This window comes from Schistocerca cancellata, chromosome 9 (assembly GCF_023864275.1).
Source record: "Schistocerca cancellata isolate TAMUIC-IGC-003103 chromosome 9, iqSchCanc2.1, whole genome shotgun sequence".
In the NCBI taxonomy this organism is placed as follows: Eukaryota; Metazoa; Arthropoda; class Insecta; order Orthoptera; family Acrididae; genus Schistocerca; species Schistocerca cancellata.
This window is the reverse complement of record NC_064634.1, coordinates 44751794-44771662: the sequence shown is the minus strand read 5'-3', so window position 1 is coordinate 44771662 and position 19869 is coordinate 44751794.

The following is a 19869-nucleotide window of genomic DNA, read 5'->3' as shown; positions in this document are numbered from 1 at the left end:
AACATTTATTCAAGACAGACATAATTTCTGAGTACCGTGACACAATTTTTCTGAAGGAGAACTTCATAATCACTAAAAAGCTTAGGAGTCGCTTATCTGTAGCAAATGAGCGACGAATTCCGACGTTGGTGACTTTTAGGAATCGCCGTAGCGTGGTCAGCACCTGCATTTACATTCGTGTGGGTACTCTTGAAAAGTGCTTTTTTTTACTGACTGCAGCGTAAAGCTCGTTGTCTGCCACACCTGTAGTTTCCTCGGTGCATAACGTAGCAGTAGTTACGAGTTGACACCGACTGCCACTTTACATTCAGCAACCCGAATGTGCTGATTACTCCACAAAAGTACTGTTTCAGCATCTAGGCACTCAGACAATCACTGCAAAGAGAAAATACTTATCTAGGATGCACAAAGTGAAGTGCGTTTACGTGTTTCAAAACGTGCGCACCTCAATTTACGTACTCGATAGAAAAAACACATCTATGGTAACCATCGATCTGCTCTACTCTCTCTTTTGGAATATCTTTGCTTTTATCCAGACAAAAATTAAGAGCTACAATGTTTCCTTTGTACCTCGTAAGTAAATCCAGACATTACTAATATTAAATACAATTTAAATAAAAGGAAGTTTTTGCAGTAGACACACAAATACGTTGGAAAAGAGATAAATATTTGCCAATTCGGGGAAAGTTGCTAAACATCGAGCGAAGTATTTGATAACCATAAACAAGCAGAAACTAGAGATGCTCATTGGGTATTTCATTTATACCAATACAAAAGACAGTAAAAGAGTTTACAGGACACTGTTGATGTGTTCATTCACGAAGGACGCAACACGAAGATATTAAATGAAGTTGCAGCCCCTATCTTCTTTAAGGGCAGTATTATTGAGTTGATTGTAAAATAGGTATACATTCAATTCAAAGAACGTTGATAAAGTCAGTACTAAAAATGAAGAGCGGAGGTAAACGAGAACGTCCAGATCTGTGTATGACAAGATGTTCATTCCATGGCCACATTGAACCGGCGTTTCAAGGTATGGGAATATTTTGGTTTGTTGTTTAAAGGCCACTCTAATACCTTTTCGTTTCTATATAACTATCCATAGCTTATTTTGTAGCTTTTCCATTTGTTATTAGATAAAAGTTTTCTTTCCATCTGTTACACAAATGGAACTTCTGTTTTTGATCGAGTCTGCGCAAATTTGGTGTTCACGACTCGGTATAGAGTACTACGACAGTGAACCAAAACTTAAATGTATGTCTGTATTCTAGAAATGAAAAAATTCATAATTAGAAGCTTCAGAAATCTGAGACTATTCATGATAAAAAATGGGATTAAATCAGATAGCTACAGAAGGGGAAACAATTATACGGGGTGTTCAGAAAGTCTCTCCGCAGTGCCGTATGACTGATAGCCACCGTGCCGTATGATTGTTCGCCTGCCTGGGTTACTCCCCTTCAAGTGGACTCTCCCAACATCCCACTGTTTCGTTTTTCTCAGCCGGCGTCAGTAGTATCGTTGGTGTGTGTCATTACGTGTTGACGTGAACGTTTAAGTTTAGTTCCTTTGTTCCTTTGTTTCGTTTTTGTCACTGTTAAAATGCTGACCATTGAAGAACGTGTGTTTTTAGTCGCACAATTGTTCAAAGCTGGCGGTAAATACAAGTTTCAGTTCGTCAAACATTTAATTCAGTTTTCCCAGAGACAACACTCCCACATCGCGATACTGTTCGAGATTTGATTAACAAATTTCGAAGTACTGGTTCAGTGACATTTGCACCGAGAAGTGGTCGTCCTAGCGTTTTGTCTGAGGATAAACTACTCTATACTTCCGAAAAAATTTCGATGAGTCCGAACAAGTCAGTAAGAAAACTCGCCCAGGAAATCAATGTTAGTGTCGGAACAGCCCACACAGCTTAAGGAAAAAATTAAAACTTTTTCCATACAAAGTGACAGTCGTGCAAGAACTGAAAAGTACTGATCTTGGCAAGAGACTACATTCTTGTCAATGGTTAAAAAATTTCGTTCAACAAAATGGAAGGGACATTCTTAATGAAACGTTTATTACTGATGAGGCGTGGTTTCATTCATCCAGGTACATGAACTTGAAAAATTCTCGTATCTGGAGTACTACAAATCCATTGTGTATTCATGAGGAAGCACTTCATTCTGTGAAAATATGAGTTTGAATTGCAATTTCTAGACGTCGGATTGTGGGTCCCATATTTTGCAAAGAAACAATAAACGCACAACGATACTTTAGTGATATTCTGTACCCATTCATAGGAGAACTTGTGTTAAGTGAAAACTGAACAGTTATTTTCAACAAGATGGTGCAACCGCGCATACAGCTCGCGTTTCAATGTCACTGCTTGCTGATGTTTTTGGTGATCGCATAATTTCAAAGGGTCTTTGGCCTCCACGTTCGCCTGACTTAACACCACCTGATTTTTTTCTTCTGGGGTTCAGCGAAAGCAACTGTCCATAAAAACCGTCCAACTTCAGTCCGGAACCGCGCTGCTGCTACGGTCGCAGGTTCGAATCCTGCCTCGGGCATGGATGTGTGTGATGTCCTTAGGTTAGTTATGTTTAAGTAATTCTAAGTCTAGAGGACTGATGACCTCAGAAGTTAAGTCCCATAGTGTTTAGAGCCATTTGAACCATTGGAAAAACCGTCCAAAATCCATCGATGAATTGAAAACTGCAATATCCACTTTCACTGCTTCTGTTAGAGAAGAAATGTTACAGCTTGTGTTTGGAAACATGATTAGACGAATTGAATTGTGTATTCAACAACAGGGGGGACACTTTCAACACTTAATGTGAAAATTTGTAAGTAAAAATGAGTATTCAGTAAATTAATAACTTGTATTTTACTGAGTTACATTTCGGTATATTCACTGCGGCATACGCCACGCGCCGCTAACAATCATACGGCACTGCAGAGAGACTTTTTGAACACCCCGTAGAAATAATGAGGAATAATTATGAATTTTGTAAACATTATTTTTACAGCTTCAGTTGTTCACGAGCTTCGCCTCGGATAATGTTGTAAAAGCTGCACAATATTTCAATGAGACAGCTGCTCGTCATCTTCAGGTGTCTCTCAACACTGTCTTCACAAGGAATGTAGCGTGAACTACGGAGAGACGAAGATCCTTCTGTCGGCCTCCTCGTACTTTTATTGCCTTTATCGTCATTTGATTCCCCCATGCGGGGGCGGGCTGGCAGCAGTGATGTAGCCGCTCTCTAGCCAACAGGTTTGAACATAATAGTTGGACTGAAACATAGGAAAGCGAACGAAACATGAATACTGAAAATTTCCAGGTGATGGTGACGCTGGAGTTGGCGTTTCATGGCGCATTGCACGGAGGCGACGAGTAGCAGGAGGTGATGCTGACGTGGTATCTGCTTCAGGAAAAGCTTCAGGTAAGGGGTAGACGGAAGGGATCGTCGTAGCATGGCCGATGAGGATAGACAGCTGGCGTTGAAGTTGTGGAGAATGAGGTGAGGCTGTTGATGTGGTTGTGAAAGGTGTGGTGACGGGAAGAGGTGGTCAGAGCTATGCTTATGCTGTTGGTATAGGTGTCATTGTTGCTGGGGCAGGTGTGAGTGGTGGTTCTGCTTCTGGACCTAGATGTAGTGTTGATGGCGGTGGCAATGGACAGCAGTAGGGGCTGATGGCGATTCTAGCTGGGGCAGTTCTGACTGGTGGTGGTGGTGGTGGTGGTGGTGGTGGTGGCAATGGAGCTGCAGTACATGCTGGAGTGATGGCACCTCCAAATGAACAATTAACTAACTCTGAGGATGCTTGTGTGAGAGTGGGAAGATGGACTGAGCCATCTGAGTAGTGGGCAAGGAGAGAAACAAGGGAAGAGCAGAAGGGGGCAGTGAATGGGAGTGAAAAAGTAAGTAGAGGGTTGTGTACAGGTATGAGTAAATGACTGTGGACGTAGTATTTGTAGGTTGATACACCGCTGAATGAGGCGGGCGACTGTCGTGATAAGCAGACGATAAAATGGTGGTGAGTAGCAGAAGGAGGCGAAGACTGGCAGTGAAGACGTGAGCTGGTTACCACTGCCGATGTCCAGCAGCGAGGGCGAAGACTGGTGGCGAATGTTATGACTGGCAGCTGTAATGGTACTTTAATTACGTATCCATTACGGCACCTCACCTCAACCTCTCGATACCAGTAATATTCTACTATGTTTCTGTAAAGTAGTTAACATATTTCTGAGACAAGATTCAGATTTGGTTTCATTAATGTAGAGGTACTTTGACACATCGATATGCTTATATTGCAATGATATTATTCTTATGTGAATTCTTTCTTTTGTCACTATGATCTTTGACGTATTGTAACTCTGATTTTTGGGCGCGTAAGCGGTTATTAGAGAGTCAAGTCTTGGTCGTCATGTTGAAAAGACGCAAATTATAGTCAGTTTATAAAATGTGAACTTTAACAGTGAGGAAGATATTTTCAAGTATGTTTTATACTGTGAAGTGATGTTGCAACAAAATTAATAAAAAAGAAGCGTAACTTAAATTCGGAGTGCTGATTACTTTTTTACATCACCATTGTCCTAACTTGCAAAAGTTTAATCTTCAAGAATGGTTTATGAAACACATCTATAAAACTTTTGAATATCGCAGAATAACACCTAGGCCTCTTTGCATCCGAGCTTGGAATCACCACCACCTAGATTTTCGACGATTGAGCCATGAGTTCACAACGAGACCAGCGTGGGAAACACGAAAAGATGAGTGCCTAGTTTATCCATTATTTCATGAAATGACTTCATTAACTGTGCTCTAATGACACCTGCCACATAATGTAACTTTGATGTTGCCCGAAAATGCAATAATTAGCAGCGTGAGCAACATTACAATCATAATTAAATTTTACCTTTGTTGTGGTAGGGTTGTTAGACAGCGAAGAGTGGCAGCAAAGGCGATGACTGGCAGCAATGCCAATGATAGGCAGCAAAGGCGGCGACTGGTAGCAGAGGCGATGACGATGATGGGCAGCGAGGCCTGCTGCCAATAGTGAGGTCGTAGATGGCGACAGCCGGAATATTTTCCCTGTCCATATTCCAAACCTCAAAGTAGCCCAATCAGTTGTTACTGAGGAGAGGAAGAGAGGTTACAACCCAAGGTTGTGTCTCCCTGTACTGCAACTCCATGCGTAAAGAAGCAGTCGAAATATCTATAAGTAACTAGCTGATTAATAGAGACACGACTTAGCAAGGCACGGGAACCAGCATTGGCGGTACTGAGGAAGCATTGGCTGCAGAGCAACGAATCGAACGAGACAACACAGACTGGCAGTCGGAGTCGATACTTAAACTGGGCGCCAAGCCCGCGCGCGCCATGGTCGCGATCTGTGGCCGCGATTTTCCCGCGTCGCACGTGCAGAGACTGTGGCCAGTTTCCCCGGCAGGGGACACTGGATGTTGCCGTGCTCTATGAACCCCTACGATGACGTTGTAGCCTCACTCCTTGACGCCTGCGCTTTTCTAGCGAGCCAGAGCATACACTACAGGCGATTAAAATTGCTACACGAAGAAGAAAGGCAGATGATAACCGGGTATTCATAGGACAAATATATTATACTAGATCTGACATGTGATAACATTTTCACGCAGTTTGGGAGCATAGATCCTGAGAAATCAGTACCCAGAACAACCACCTCTGGCCACAATAACGGCCTTAATACGCCTGGGCATTGAGTCAAACAGAGCTTGGATGGCGTGTACAGGTACAGCTGCCCATGCAGCTTCGACACGATACCGCAGTTCATCAAGAGTAGTGACTGGCGTATTGTGACGAGCCAGTTGCTCGGCCACCATTGACCAGACGTTTTCAATTGGTGAGAGATCTGGAGAATGTACTGGCCAGGGCAGCAGTCGAACATTTTCTGTATCCAGAAAGGCCCGTACAAGACCTGCAACATGCGGTCGTGCATTAACCTGCTCAAATGAAGGGATTCTCAGGGATCGAATGAAGGTAGAGCCACGGGTCGTAACACATCTGAAATGTAACGTCCACTGTTCAAAGTGCCGTCAATGCGAACAAGAGGTGACCGAGATGTGTAACCAATGGCCCCCATACCATCACGCCGGGTGATACGCCGGTATGGCGATGACGAATACATGCTTCCAATGAGCGTTCACCGCGATGTCGCCAAACATGAATGCGACCCTCATGATGCTGTAAACAGAACCTGGATTTATCGGAAAATATGGTTTGCCAACCTTGCAACCAGGTTCGTCGTTGAGCACACCATCGCAGGCGCTCCTGTCTGTGATGCAGCGTCAAGGGTAACCGCAACCATGGTCTCCGAGCTGATAGTTCATGCTGCTGCAGACGTCTTCGAACTGTTCGTCCAGATGGTTGTTTTCTTGCAAACGTCCCCATCTGTTGACTCAGGGATCGAGACGTGGCTGCACGATCCGTTACAGCCATGCGGATAAGATGCCTGTCATTTCGACTGCTAGTGATACGAGGCCGTCGGGATCCAGCACGGCGTTCCGTATTACCCTCCTGAACCCACCGATTCCATATTCTGTCAACAGCCATTGGGTCTCGTCCAACCCCTAGCAGCAATGTCACGATATTATAAACCGCAGTCGCGATAGGCTACAGTCCGACCTTTATCAAAGTCGCAAAAGTGATGGTACGCATTTCTCCTCCTTACACGAGGCATCACAACAACGTTTCACCAGGCAACGCCGGTCAACTGCTGAGAAATCGGTTGGAAACTTTCCTCATGTCAGCACGTTGTAGGTGTCGCCACCGGCGCCAACCTTGTGTGAATGCACTGAAAAGCTAATCATTTGCATATCACAGCATCTTCTTCCTGTCGGTTAAATTTCGAGTCTGTAGCGCGTCATCTTCGTGGTGTAGCAATTTTAATGGCCAGTAGTGTATATTGGCGGGCGACCGCAGCAATACATTAGTAAGTACCTGAAGATGACGAGCAGCTGTCTCGTTGAAATACTGTTCAGCTTTCACAACATTCTTCGACGCGGCGCTCGTGAACCACTGAAGCAGTTGTTGCGTCGGGAATGTTACAAATAGCACAATATTTTTACAGTTCTCGATCTGCTTAATGGATTTAAATATATTGGCGGAAAGCGAAAGTATTGCGGCATGAAGCACAGTCCGATATTTATCGGGCTTCGCGGCGACGTTCATCACGTAATGGGTATAAATGATTCTACTTCCATTTCATTCGGTCATCACCACATACACAAACACACTCTTGTATCCTCTGTAGCATGATATCAACTAGCCTCCGAATTCCAACCTGAGGAATTTATTGCTCTGCCTGAAGTACATGCTGTGTAGTTCCATGAAGATTGATTGCTGCAGGCCAGTATGAAAGTATACGTCATCCCATCGCACCCGAGATATGCTCTACGGGTGACAGATCGCGGGACTGGGTAGGGGAGTGAAGGATGCGCACGTTCTTGAAGACGTTCGCGTTGTTGACCGCCGTTGGGCCCTGCATTATCGTGCTGGAATATGTCATTCAGTACCCTGGTCCTGAAGGATATTACAACAGGGTTTACAATTCTTGTCTCATGCTGAATTGCGTTGAGCCACATTTCAACTGTTACCAAACCCGACATGCTATCATATCCAGTAGCTGCCCACAACCATGGTTCCAGTAGCTGGAAATCGGTAGGTCCCGAGAATCACTGCTTCCAGTAACCTTCTCCAAGTCGATCTGACCGCCACAGACAAAAAAAGTACTTGTCGCTGAACACTATAGAGCGCCTCTCGATGTCGCAGTTGATTCTGACTCTGCACCATGCAAATCGCCGTGATCGCAGTGATAAACGATCCTTGGAAACTTGACATCTCACCCCAGGTTCCAGTAATCTTAACCAGTCTTCTTTTGTAGGAATGGCTTTTTTCTAAACTAAAATACTGAAAATAAGCTCGTATGAGGATGAAATATTAATCAATATGTTCCACAGTCATGAAAATACTGGAGTATTAGCTCGATAGCGTGATATGTAGGCGTCCATTAGCTAAAAATTCCCATTTTCGTCAGTGTGTAACAACCGAGAAAGAAGCGGTCGACAGCAAAACGTGGAGAAAATAATAAATTGCTCATGGTGCAGGAAAGTGATGACGATGATTATAGAGGTGTTTCAGGAGAAATAGTAAATATCTGAGGAGTTGGTAGGATAAACTAATTTGAATACAATACTCCATTTAACATGTGCTCAGTTGGTATTAGTCGGAAATTAGAGCTGTTAGTACGCAACCAACGCAGTTCATCTGACAGTACACGTGTAGCTCTTTTTAAGTCGTCTTGACGGTCTTTTAAGAGTAGCACTATTTATAATCCGATCTGTTCGTCTGCTGCGTTTACTTCTTCTTTGCAGATAATGCCTTTTAGCCATCCTCAGACAAACATCTAAAGGGGAGCTTAGTAGGCAAGAAATGTGATCATTTCTGCCCCTCCATCTTTCAGGGGATGCATTAGTCTCGCGCTGTCTAGCGAAAACACGGGTAAACACTCTAGAGTCTGGCATTCTGCGATGAGGAAATCATCTACCGTATTCTCTACAAGCAGCAGCAGCAGAGCAGTAGGTTCTCCATTAGCGGAAGCTGGGGCAGGACAGAACCACGGCCAGAGCGGAACTAGCGGTTTATTTTGGCTAGTTCACGCTAGAATCACTTTCAGGAACTGTTATCCAAGCGACAAGGATACTAAGAAGCTACTGTCGAAGGGTTTCTGTATGACTGTTGTACCAGTAGCGTGACTGCGCTTGTTTTTCGCGTGCAAATTGCAATATTAGAAACTCTTTATCTGCAAGGTAAGTGGAAACTCTTCATCCACTAGCTTTCTCTTTCTTAAAATCTCAAAACGCGTGCTAGGCGTTTATTTCAGTGCGTTTAGGAGACGTTTATTTTTCAAAGCGTTTTGCGGGTTTTTAACTTTATCTGACCTCACAGGTCTGGGCGGAATGAACAGGGGCGGAGCGGACCAACGTTCCGTTCTGCCCCAAGCAGCGTACTACTCTTTCCTAGTGCTTACTTTTTAGTACTCATACAGTACTGGCCATTAAAATTGCTACATGAAGAAGAAATGCAGATGATCAACGGGCATTCGTTGGACAAATATACTATACTAGAACTGACATGTGAATACATTTTCACGCAATTTGGGTGCATAGATTCTGAGAAATCAGTACCCAGAACAACCACATCTGGCCGTAATAACTGTCTTGATACGCCTGGGCATTGAGTCAAACAGAGCTTGGATGGCGTGTACAGGTACAGCTGCCCATGCAGCTTCAACACGATACCACAGTTCATCAAGAGTAGTGACTGGCGTATTGTGACGAGCCAGTTGCTCGGCCACCATTGACCATACGCTTTCATTTGGTGAGAGATGTGGAGAATGTTCTGGCCGGGGCAGCAGTCGAACATTTTCTGTATCCAGAAAGGCCCGTACAGAACCTGCAACATGCGGTCGTGCATTATCGTGCTAAAATGTAGGGTTTCGCAGGGATCGAATGAAGGGTAGAGCCACGGGTCGAAACGCATCTGAAATGTAACGTCTACTGTTCAAAGTGCCGTCAGTGCGAAGAGGAGGTGACCGAGACGTGTAACCAATAGCACCCCATACCATCACGCCAGGTGATACGCCAGTATGGCGATGACAAATACACGCTTCCAATGTGCGTTCACCGCCATGTCGCCAAACACGGATGCGACCATCATGATGCTGTAAACAGAACCTGGATTCATCCGAAAAAAAGACGTTTTGCCATTCGTGCACCCAGGTTCGTCGTTGAGTACACCATCGCAGGCGCTCCTGTCTGTGATGCAGCGTCAAGGGTAACCGCAGGGTCTCCGAGCTGATAGTCCCTGCTGCTGCAATCGTCGAACAGTTCGTTCAGATGGTTTTTGTCTTGCAAACGTCCCCATCTGTTGACTCAGGGATCGAGACGTGGCTGCACGATCCTTTACAGCCATGCGGTTAAGATGCCTGTCATCTCGACCGCTAGTGAAACGAGGCCGTTGGGATCCAGCACGGCGTTCCGTATTACCCCCTGAACCCACCGATTCCATATTCTGCTAACAGTCACTGGATATCGACCAACGCGGGCAGCAATGTCGCGATACGATAAACCGCAATAGCGATAGGCTACAATCCGAACTTTATCAAAGTCGGAAACGTGATGGTAGGCATTTCTCCAACAACGTTTCACCAGGCAACGCCGGTCAACTGCTGTTTGTGTATGAGAAATCGGTTGGAAACTTTCCGCATGTCATCAGCACGTTGCAGGTGTCGCCACCGGCGCCAACCTTCTGTGAATGCTCTGAAGAGCTAATCATTTGCATATCACAGCATCTTCTTCCTGTCGGTTAAATTTCGCGTCTGTAGCACGTGATCTTCGTGGTTTAGCAATTTTAATGGCCAGTAGTGTATTTATTCTAATGCTTCTAAGATACATTACAATATATTCAGGTTTTTCATATTTTTGCTAGTGAAAATTGTTTTTTCATAGATGGTTAGAAGATACGAACGCAAAACTATTTGTCAAAGTTGATGTACAGAGAGCGTGTAAGAGGCAATGGCAGCTGTCGTGAAAAAGGAAATGGAACTTAGGGAAGTCAGTATTCAGTTCAACGTTTTTAAAACAACTCTTCAGGGAGCATATCAGAATAGAATTCAAAATCAGACTTTTCAGATTGGCAGGTCAAAGGAAAAACTTTCTCGCGTTTCTCGAATGAGCAAGAGGTAGACCTTGTTGGTTATTTAAAAAACATGGAAGGCAGATTGTTTGGATTGACAGTGAAGGCGTTCAGAGCTTTAGCCTTTCATTGGTGAAGACCTGACGACTTATTTTCTTTCGAGGCTTACGAATTTGACTATTAGAAAGCCGGAGCCTACCTTTGGTACCCGCGCAATGGGCTTCAATCGTGCAAACTTTTCCAAGTTTTTTGTGCTTTTGACAAGTACAAGCTGCATGCGGGTCACATTTATAATTGTCTCGAGACTGAATTACGTGTTATCCCAAAGAGGCATTCAAAGGTAATTGCTTCCCGAGGAAAGCGTAAAGTAGGCGTTCTTACATCATTAGAGAGGTGAGAAACCGTAACAGTTACAACAGACGTTTGAACTGGCCGTGCCTACTTGTCTTCTATACTGATCTTCCTGGAAAATGATGCAGAAGGAGTTCGAATTGGGTCCTCCTGCATATGGTTGGGCAGAATGCAGTGAATCAGGCTAGATGAACACAGAGGTTTTTACCCAGTGGCTCTTAAATTCGTAGTGCTTTCCAGGTCAACCAGACAAAATGTGGTGGTCACTCTACACCCGTTTGCATGTCATTGACTTGGATAGAGAACGTGGTAGGGTTATGTTATGTACTTCACCCGATTCTTCTCATAAGCTGTGGCCCTTTGATGTGTCCCTAATGACCCCCATAGTTCATACCGTAAGAAAGAAACTTGAAAGTGGCTCAGAACATATCCTGGAAAAGTTATCAACCTGTGGCAAGCAGCATCTCTTTTTGGTTCGGGATTTCTGAATGCTGCGACACTTGGGAGTCAACGGGTTTGAGGTTACGGGAAATGGGCCTGTCAACATGAGTATCTTCACTGGTGCAAACTTCTCACCATCAGTACCAACTGATCGGCCCATGGAAGACAAGACTCCAAGCTCATCAAATTTGTCTGACACTGGATAGAACCAGCAGTGACTCTTGTCTCTGATCATCTGCCAGGACAGACTGCACCAGAAGTCAGATGTAGGCCTCTTGAAGAAACAGTTTCCCCTTCAAGTTCCACAACATTTCCCCATGTTTCTCCACATCACATTGTTGCCATTCCTAAAGATTATGCGAAAGAAGTAAGGAGAACTACAAAAAGACAAAGCCATCCTGTAATTCCGACTTCATCTCCCTAAAAAAATGAACATCAGAAGAAGTAGGAGCAGGATGAAAAGGCCAAGACGAGACATAGTCATTCCTGATTTCTGAGGAAAGGTAAATGAAAAATTCAAGTAAGAATAAAAAAATGTCGAAATGGGAGCAAACGGGACTGACGCTGAATGTCTTTACTGCAACGATTTATATTTAATGTCGGCTGAAGTCTGGGTGGCTTGTGTTTCATATTACAAATGGGCACACAATTATTGTGCAGGATATGACAGTGAAGACGATGAAACTGAACTTATCTCTAAATTTTGTGCCCAAAGTCACTAATATTCTGCCACTCATATGCCTATTGTGTTTCTGTAGACTTCAGGAAATATGATTAGATTTATCCACAATGAGATTTTCACTCTGAAGCGGAGTGTGCGCTGATATGAAACTTCCTGGCAGATTAAAACTGTGTGCCGGACCGAGACTAGAACTCGGGAAGGTAGGAGACGAGGTACTCGCAGAAGTACAGCTGCAAGGACGGAGCGTGAGTCGTGCTTGGGTAGCTCAGTTGGCAGAGCACTTGCCCGCGAAAGGCAAAGTGTCCCGAGTTCGAGTCTCGGTCCGGCACACAGTTTTAATCCGCCAGGAAGTTTCATGATTAGATTTTGCAGTTAAACTCATAAGGAAATATAAATTAGTAACAGCCCTTACACTTTGTTAGAGTTATGAATGTCGTTCCGTTCTGTCCCAAGCCTGGGGAAGAACACACCAATTGTCAGCCTTTTCTAATTTTTTTATAGTTTTTGTTCATATACCTTTATATCAGATTTCTATGTTCACTGTTGAAAGCATGTAAGAGAAAAGAGTATAATGGGTATTAGTGTAGATATTTTTATGAGTGACTGGGGACAGTTTACTGAACAACATTACGTCAATATTTACTTAATTTTCAGACTAATAATTACAGCTATTACAAGTAATATGTTTTAGGTTTGTTAGTACCTCCAAGTACACGTGGCAAGAGCAAGCCATTAATGCCAATTTTCCCCTGCGAAGCAGGTCAGGTGTTGATATGAAGATGCGTGAAAAAAAAGGCTTAGTCTATACTGACAGGCGTAGTCCACTTAGTATTGCAGTTACGACTGTGCAGAAAACATGAAGTCGTAAAGTTTGTAATGTTTTCGTGGGAAGACTGTTAGATCCAGATAAGAAACAAACAACACACTGATCTGCGTAAATATTAAAGTACCACATAAACTCATTAAACATTGTACATTAAATCTTACTCAGATTTTTTTCTTTAGGTTTTTATTTGTCATTCTAACTGAAATGTTCTAATTTTAATGTTAGCGTTACTGTGCTGTCTCAGGTTTCCCCACAATGCTCGTGCACAAAAACCATAACGCCATATGTATCATTCCTAAATATATGCAGCATGCTTAAACGATACAGTAGACATGGCCAACAATTCAAGTATGTAAACTCAAGCACAAGTTCACATCTTGAACTTCAACACAAAAATGACAGTCGATAACTAAAGGCATAGTAACTGACGTTTCAAGACGTGCAATAGAAACATACCTCAGTAGTCATCAGTAGCTCAGTAAACAATAAATACTGAAGTTATAAGGGATGTTTTATTAATCTGTATTGAAACAGCCTGTATATTTGCTGGTTCCCCAAGCCTTCTTTTACCTTCCAGTAACTTTAACCAGCATATCTCATCCCTTTTCTTAATATGTACCTCCAGTGGATGAAGGTCCGTTAATACAGCCATGACGTTTGTGGGGGAGTAGCGCAGAAGGCCGCACAAAAAAGGCATCAACTCTTCTATTCCAGCGACAGCTGCAACGGGGGGTTCCCCGAGAAACATCTGACGGCCGGGCAGCGCCGCCCGTATCTGGACGAACCAATTAGGCGCTAGCGGTCCACTTTATTGGCTGACTCTAATTAAAACAGCCTGCGTTCTGGAATTAACGTCCAGTGCAAGGCATCATAAAAAAAAGTTATCAGGATTTATGAGTCGTCTGTTCACAACCCGCGACGCGGGTAGGACAGTACTCGGGGTTACGACGATTTTATTCATAAGCGATATGGATCACCACATACGCAGCCGAAACATATCATAGCTTACTCCGACCTATTTCATTACAAATCGTGATATTTCTCAAGCGTCTGTCTTCGCAGCAACGAGAGCTGTGTTTCACTGTTTTGTACATTCAATATGAAAAAATATTTTTATAATTTTTTTTGTCTATTTCATACGTTGGACGGTTTCAACGCTAAATCAACATGCAGTACTGGATCACGGTTGGAACCACGAAGTTGAATCTTCTTACGTATGCTGCCATAACAGAATATAACTCTCATAAACATTGGCATATTTAAAGACGCCAGTAACACACATTAATGCGGTAGCGATGTAAACGAGGATAAACGAGTGTGGAAGAAATTCTCATCATCATTATTTGCTCAGCAAGCAGAGAACAATTGGTGTCGTATAGTTGCTGAATGTCAGACTACATTAAATTCCGAACGTCTCTTTACTGTCTTCTGGAGCGAGAGCAAGTGGTGAAGTTGTTCGCGATCCGTCCTTTGGATGCGGACGTTAGTCTCCGTGTCTCCTCCAGCCATCAGCAAGCAGCAGGCTTTGTGCCAGCATCCGGTTTCACCCTCTCCTTTCTCTTTCATCATCATCATCACAAAGACAATACACTCAAGAGCAATTGAACAGGAAATAGCTGCCGAATTTGTGATAGATACCATGGGGCGGTACAGTCATCACTACCCTAGCGTCTAGTTGCCCATGGTCCACAAAATAATGGTCCCGTAACACCACCTGCAGACGGTGGGCCTACAGTGTCTAGAAAACTAATTAACTGTACAATAAAATCTTATCAAATCCAAAAAAACGGCTGTTTGCGTGTCATACTTACATGAACTGTCAATTTAATTTACAGTTACAGTTCGTCATACAAAATGCATATAACGAATTAAAAGTTTCCTTTTGCCGTCCACAACTTCATTGTCTCCAACTGTCCAAAAATAAACTACGTCTCAGTTGTTTAAAGAACTGCATTTTTAATTTATATTATATTCTTTTCCATATATTGTGTAGGTCAATAGTATTTCAGCCTTATTCTAATTGAGACAGAACCATAAGCACAGACACAGAGTTTTGAGAAAATATGTGTTTGTGAGAAATTTGTAGACAAACAATCTCATAAATCTTAATTGTTTTTATCAAGTCTCAACATCCTATATTTCCTACGAAAAAAATGTACTCACTTTATGTTATAAAATATTAATTAATATTTAGGAATCTATTTCCTATTAACCTTACGTCACAAAATTTCCATACAAAGGCAGTGACAAATGTGTCTTTTGACAGTTACAAAGTTTGTAATTAAGTGAAACTAGTATTAGAATATACAGAACAGATACTAAATGCACCACATTTTAAGACCTATCCGAACATTTCATGGTCATTATTTTCATTCAGAACATTCTGTGGCTTGACATTCACATAAAACTGCCGATATATTCGGGAGGACGACGATTCAATCCCGCGTCCGGTCATCCTGATTTAGGTTTTCCGTGATTCCCCTAAATCGCTCCAGGCAAATGCCGGGATGGTTCCTTTCAAAGGACACGGCCGAATTCCTTCCCCGTCCTTCCCTAATCCGATGAGACCGACAACCTCGCTGTCTGGTCTCCTTCTCCAATAACCAACCAACCAACCAAAACTGCCGATATACCTCCAGTTGTGAATTACTATTACTACGTATGTGAAATAGAAACTAAATTACGTTGTCATCCCTAGATAACAATTGAGCAGCGCAGAGCAACAGAATGATCCTTTGTTCTTTGGGCCCATAAGGAAATGAATACCCGAAAAATCGGAGAGACTGTGTTTGTGAATGTTCGTATGTCCAATCTGCCCCACAGATATAGGTAAAGCTGGTTCGCCATAAAATCAACAGATGTCAGGAGCATGAGCACAAGCTAAAATCGCACAATTTATGATGCTGTGCGTTAGCCCCTCAATTGATTTCGAGGTCTATTTAAGCAAAAAATATGCTTTTGCTTTCTTCCATTCGTTGTACTAGATAAAAACAATGCAATGCCATCAGAAAAACGAAGGTGGTGCTACTGCATATCAGAATTGTTTTCGGAATATGCAGTCTGTCTGATTCGTATTTCAAATCTGAATAGCCCACTAGGATGACGTAGTCATCCACATCTACACCTACATCCATACTCCGCAAGCCACCTTACGGTGTGTGTTGCGGAGGGTACCTTCAGTACCTCTATCGGTTCTCCCTTCTATTCCAGTCTCGTATTGTTCGTGGAAAGAAAGATTGTCGGTATGCCTCTGTGTGGGCTCTAATCTCTCTGATTTTATCCTCATGGTCTCTTCGCGAGGTATACGTAGGAGGGAGCAATATACTGCTTGACTCCTCGGTGAAGGTATGTTCTCGAAACTTCAACAAAAGCCCGTACCGAGCTACTGAGCGTCTCTCTTGCAGAGTCTTCCACTGGAGTTTATCTATCCGTAACGCTTTCGCGATTACTAAGTGATCCTGTAACGAAGCGCGCTGCTCTCCGTTGGATCTTCTCTATCTCTTCTATCAACCCTATTTGGTACAGATCCCACACCGCTGAGCAGTATTCAAGCAGTGGGCGGACAAGTGTACTCTAACCTATTTCCTTTGTTTTCGGACAGCATTTCCTTGAATTCTTCCAATGAATCTGTCTGGCATCTGCTTTACCGATGATTAATTTTATATGGTCATTCCATTTTAGATCACTCCTAATGCCTACTCCCAGTTAATTTATGGAATTAACTGCTTCCAGTTGCTGACCTGCTATATTATAGCTAAATGGTAAAGGATCTTTCTATGTATTCGCAGCACATTACACTTGTCCACATTGAGAGTCAATTGCCATTCCCAGCACCATGCGTCAATTCGTTGCAGGTCCTGCTGCATTTCAGTACAATTTTCCACGGTTACAACCTCTCAATATACTACAGCGTCATCCGCAAAAAGCCTCAGTAAACTTCCGATGTTATCCACAAGGTCATTTATATATATTGTGAATAACAACGGTCCTACGACACTCCCCTGCGGCACACCTGAAATCACTCTTACTTCGGAAGACTTCTCTCAATTGAGAATCATATGCTGCGTTCTGTTATCTACGAACTCTTCAATCCAATCATACAATTGGTCTGATAGTCCATATGCTTTTACTTCGTTCATTAAACGACTGTGGGGAACTGTATCAAACGCCTTGCGGAAGTCAAGAAACACGGCATCTACCTGGGAACCCATGTCTATGGCCCTCTGAGTCTCGTGGACGAATAGCGCGAGCTGGGTTTCACACGATCGTCTTTTTCGAAACCCATGCTGATTCCTACAAAGTTTATTTTTAGTCTGCAGAAAAGTCATTATACTCGAACATAATACGTGTTACAAAATTCTACAACTAATCGACGTTAGAAGTATAGGTCTATAGTTCTGCACATCTGTTCGACGTCCCTTCTTGAAAACGGGGATGACCTGTGCTCTTTTCCAACCTTTTGGAACGCTACGCTCTTCTAGAGACCTACGGTACAACACTGCAAGAAGGGGAGCAAGTTCCTTCGCGTACTCTGTAAAATCGAACTGGTATCCCATCAGGTCCAGCGATCTTTCCTTTTTTGAGCGATTTTAATTGTTTTTCTATCCCTCTTGTAACACCATAGCTCTAATCCCGTACGGATTTATTTTGCCTTTTGTTTTGATTTAATGTTACATGGTTGAGCTTCTGTAAATGTGTTTGATTGAATAGATAACACAAAATTGTGTACTCCTTTCTTTGAAAAAACTTTGATGTCATGATTTGATTCTATGCAATGTAGTGTATCTGTCATTTAAATTCTTTGTCCCAATTGGAGGGAGACTAAACTTACTGTATATGTTTGGAATTTGTTTAAACAATTTTTTTTAGAAATGTCAATATGTGCAAAGGTTCTGTTTTATTTAAAATGTTTGTTCTCTGTTATGTAAACTGCTGACCTTCACTTAGGATTCTTAGTTATTTTGTGTGTAAGAGGTAGTGTGGTCCCCCTCGGGAACGGAACTTAGTAGCGCGCGCAAATTGTGGTTGGCCTAGGTAGAAAAGGTGAAACAGGAGTCAGTCGGGGACGAGCTACCAAACTGTGAACTGCCCATGTAAAAGTTGTATATTGTGCTGGTTCCGAGAGAGGCTTTTCCTGACGCCTTCCAATGCCTCGGAAGGATGGATAAATAGCTGGAATTATTCTGGAATTGGTATCTATGATCGCCACCAAGAAATGACAGAGTCCAACAATTCTGCCTGCCAACCCACCTACCAACATGCAATTGCCACCACATTGCGCAATCACTGTAATGGAACACTGTAGTAATGTACAGTGAAGGATCAGCTTATTGGATTTGTTAGTGTGCTCAAATATAAGGTAATTTATAACTGAATTTATGTACCTAGTCTTATTTTTTTCCTTATCATAAGACCTCTCAGGTTCCCCTCCGTTTGAACTAAAGTGATTACCGAGTGTCCTTACTGAAAGAACATTAAAGCCCAGTGTTTTACTAATTAATGTCTCTTCAACATAGTAAAAAGAAAGTTAAAGTTAATGTGGCAAGAAAGTGAACTAAAGTAATTGATGCTTGCAGAAAATAAATTTTCTATTAAAACTGCTTATTAATATGTTGTTGCCAACTCCAGAATTGAAAGTTCTTAAGACTGAGGATTATAAAGTTTTGCTTAGTAAATGATCACATTGCTGCTTTTTGAAAATCGCAAAAGGTGAGTCAGTATCTTACAAATATGTTAATTTTGTGTCTCACTTTAGTAAAAGTGGAAAACTGCAATAGCGGAAAGTTATATACTCATGCTTGTTAAGCACTGGTTTATTTGGGTACTGAAAGTGCATATTAATAGTGTAATAGCATCCACAGGTTATCCTTTATGCTCATGATAAATAACAACTAATAGAAAGACCACTATTTATGAAAGCAATAACTTCTTTATTCAAAAGACAGTGAGAAGTAATTTGTTAGTGAAATACATTTAACTTTCATTCTAAATAGAAAAGCAATTAGCTGAGGGTAACTTAACCTATGACCAGTCCATAATTTTGCAGTAAACTACATTTACAATTTTTTTGTCAGGTAGGAAAATGTTTGAAAGGTAATACTGAACCTATGTCCAATTTATGATTCTACAGTGAATATTAATAGTAATGTTATAAAGACCATTCAGTTTGAATAAGTCCTGAAAGTAATAGTGTGTATTGTTATCTGTTATATTTATATAAATAGTTTGTTCTGTTCTAGCTATTAAGATATGTGAACACAAAATAAGCAGTCTTGCATATGCGGATGACTTAGTTGTGATGGCAGATTCGATTGAAAGTTTGCAAAGTAATATTTCAGAGCTAGATCAGAAATGTAAGGACTATGGTATGAAGATTAGCATCTCCAAAACGAAAGTAATGTCAGTGGGAAAGAAATATAAACGGATTGTGTGCCAAATAGGAGGAACAAAGTTAGAACAGGTGGACGGTTTCAAGTTCTTAGGATGCATATTCTCACAGGATGGCAACATAGTGAAAGAACTGGAAGCGAGGTGTAGCAAAGCTAATGCAGTGAGTGCTCAGCTACGATCTACTCTCTTCTGCAAGAAGGAAGTCAGTACCAAGACTAAGATATCTGTTCACCGTTCAATCTTTCGACCAACTTTGTTGTATGGGAGCGAAAGCTGGGTGGACTCAGGTTACCTTATCGACAAGGTTGAGGTTACGGATATGAAAGTAGCTAGGATGATTGCAGGTACTAGTAGATGGGAACAATGGCAGGAGGGTGTCCACAATGAGGAAATCAAAGAAAAACTGGGAATGAACTCTATAGATGTAGCAGTCAGGGCGAACAGGCTTAGAGGGTGGG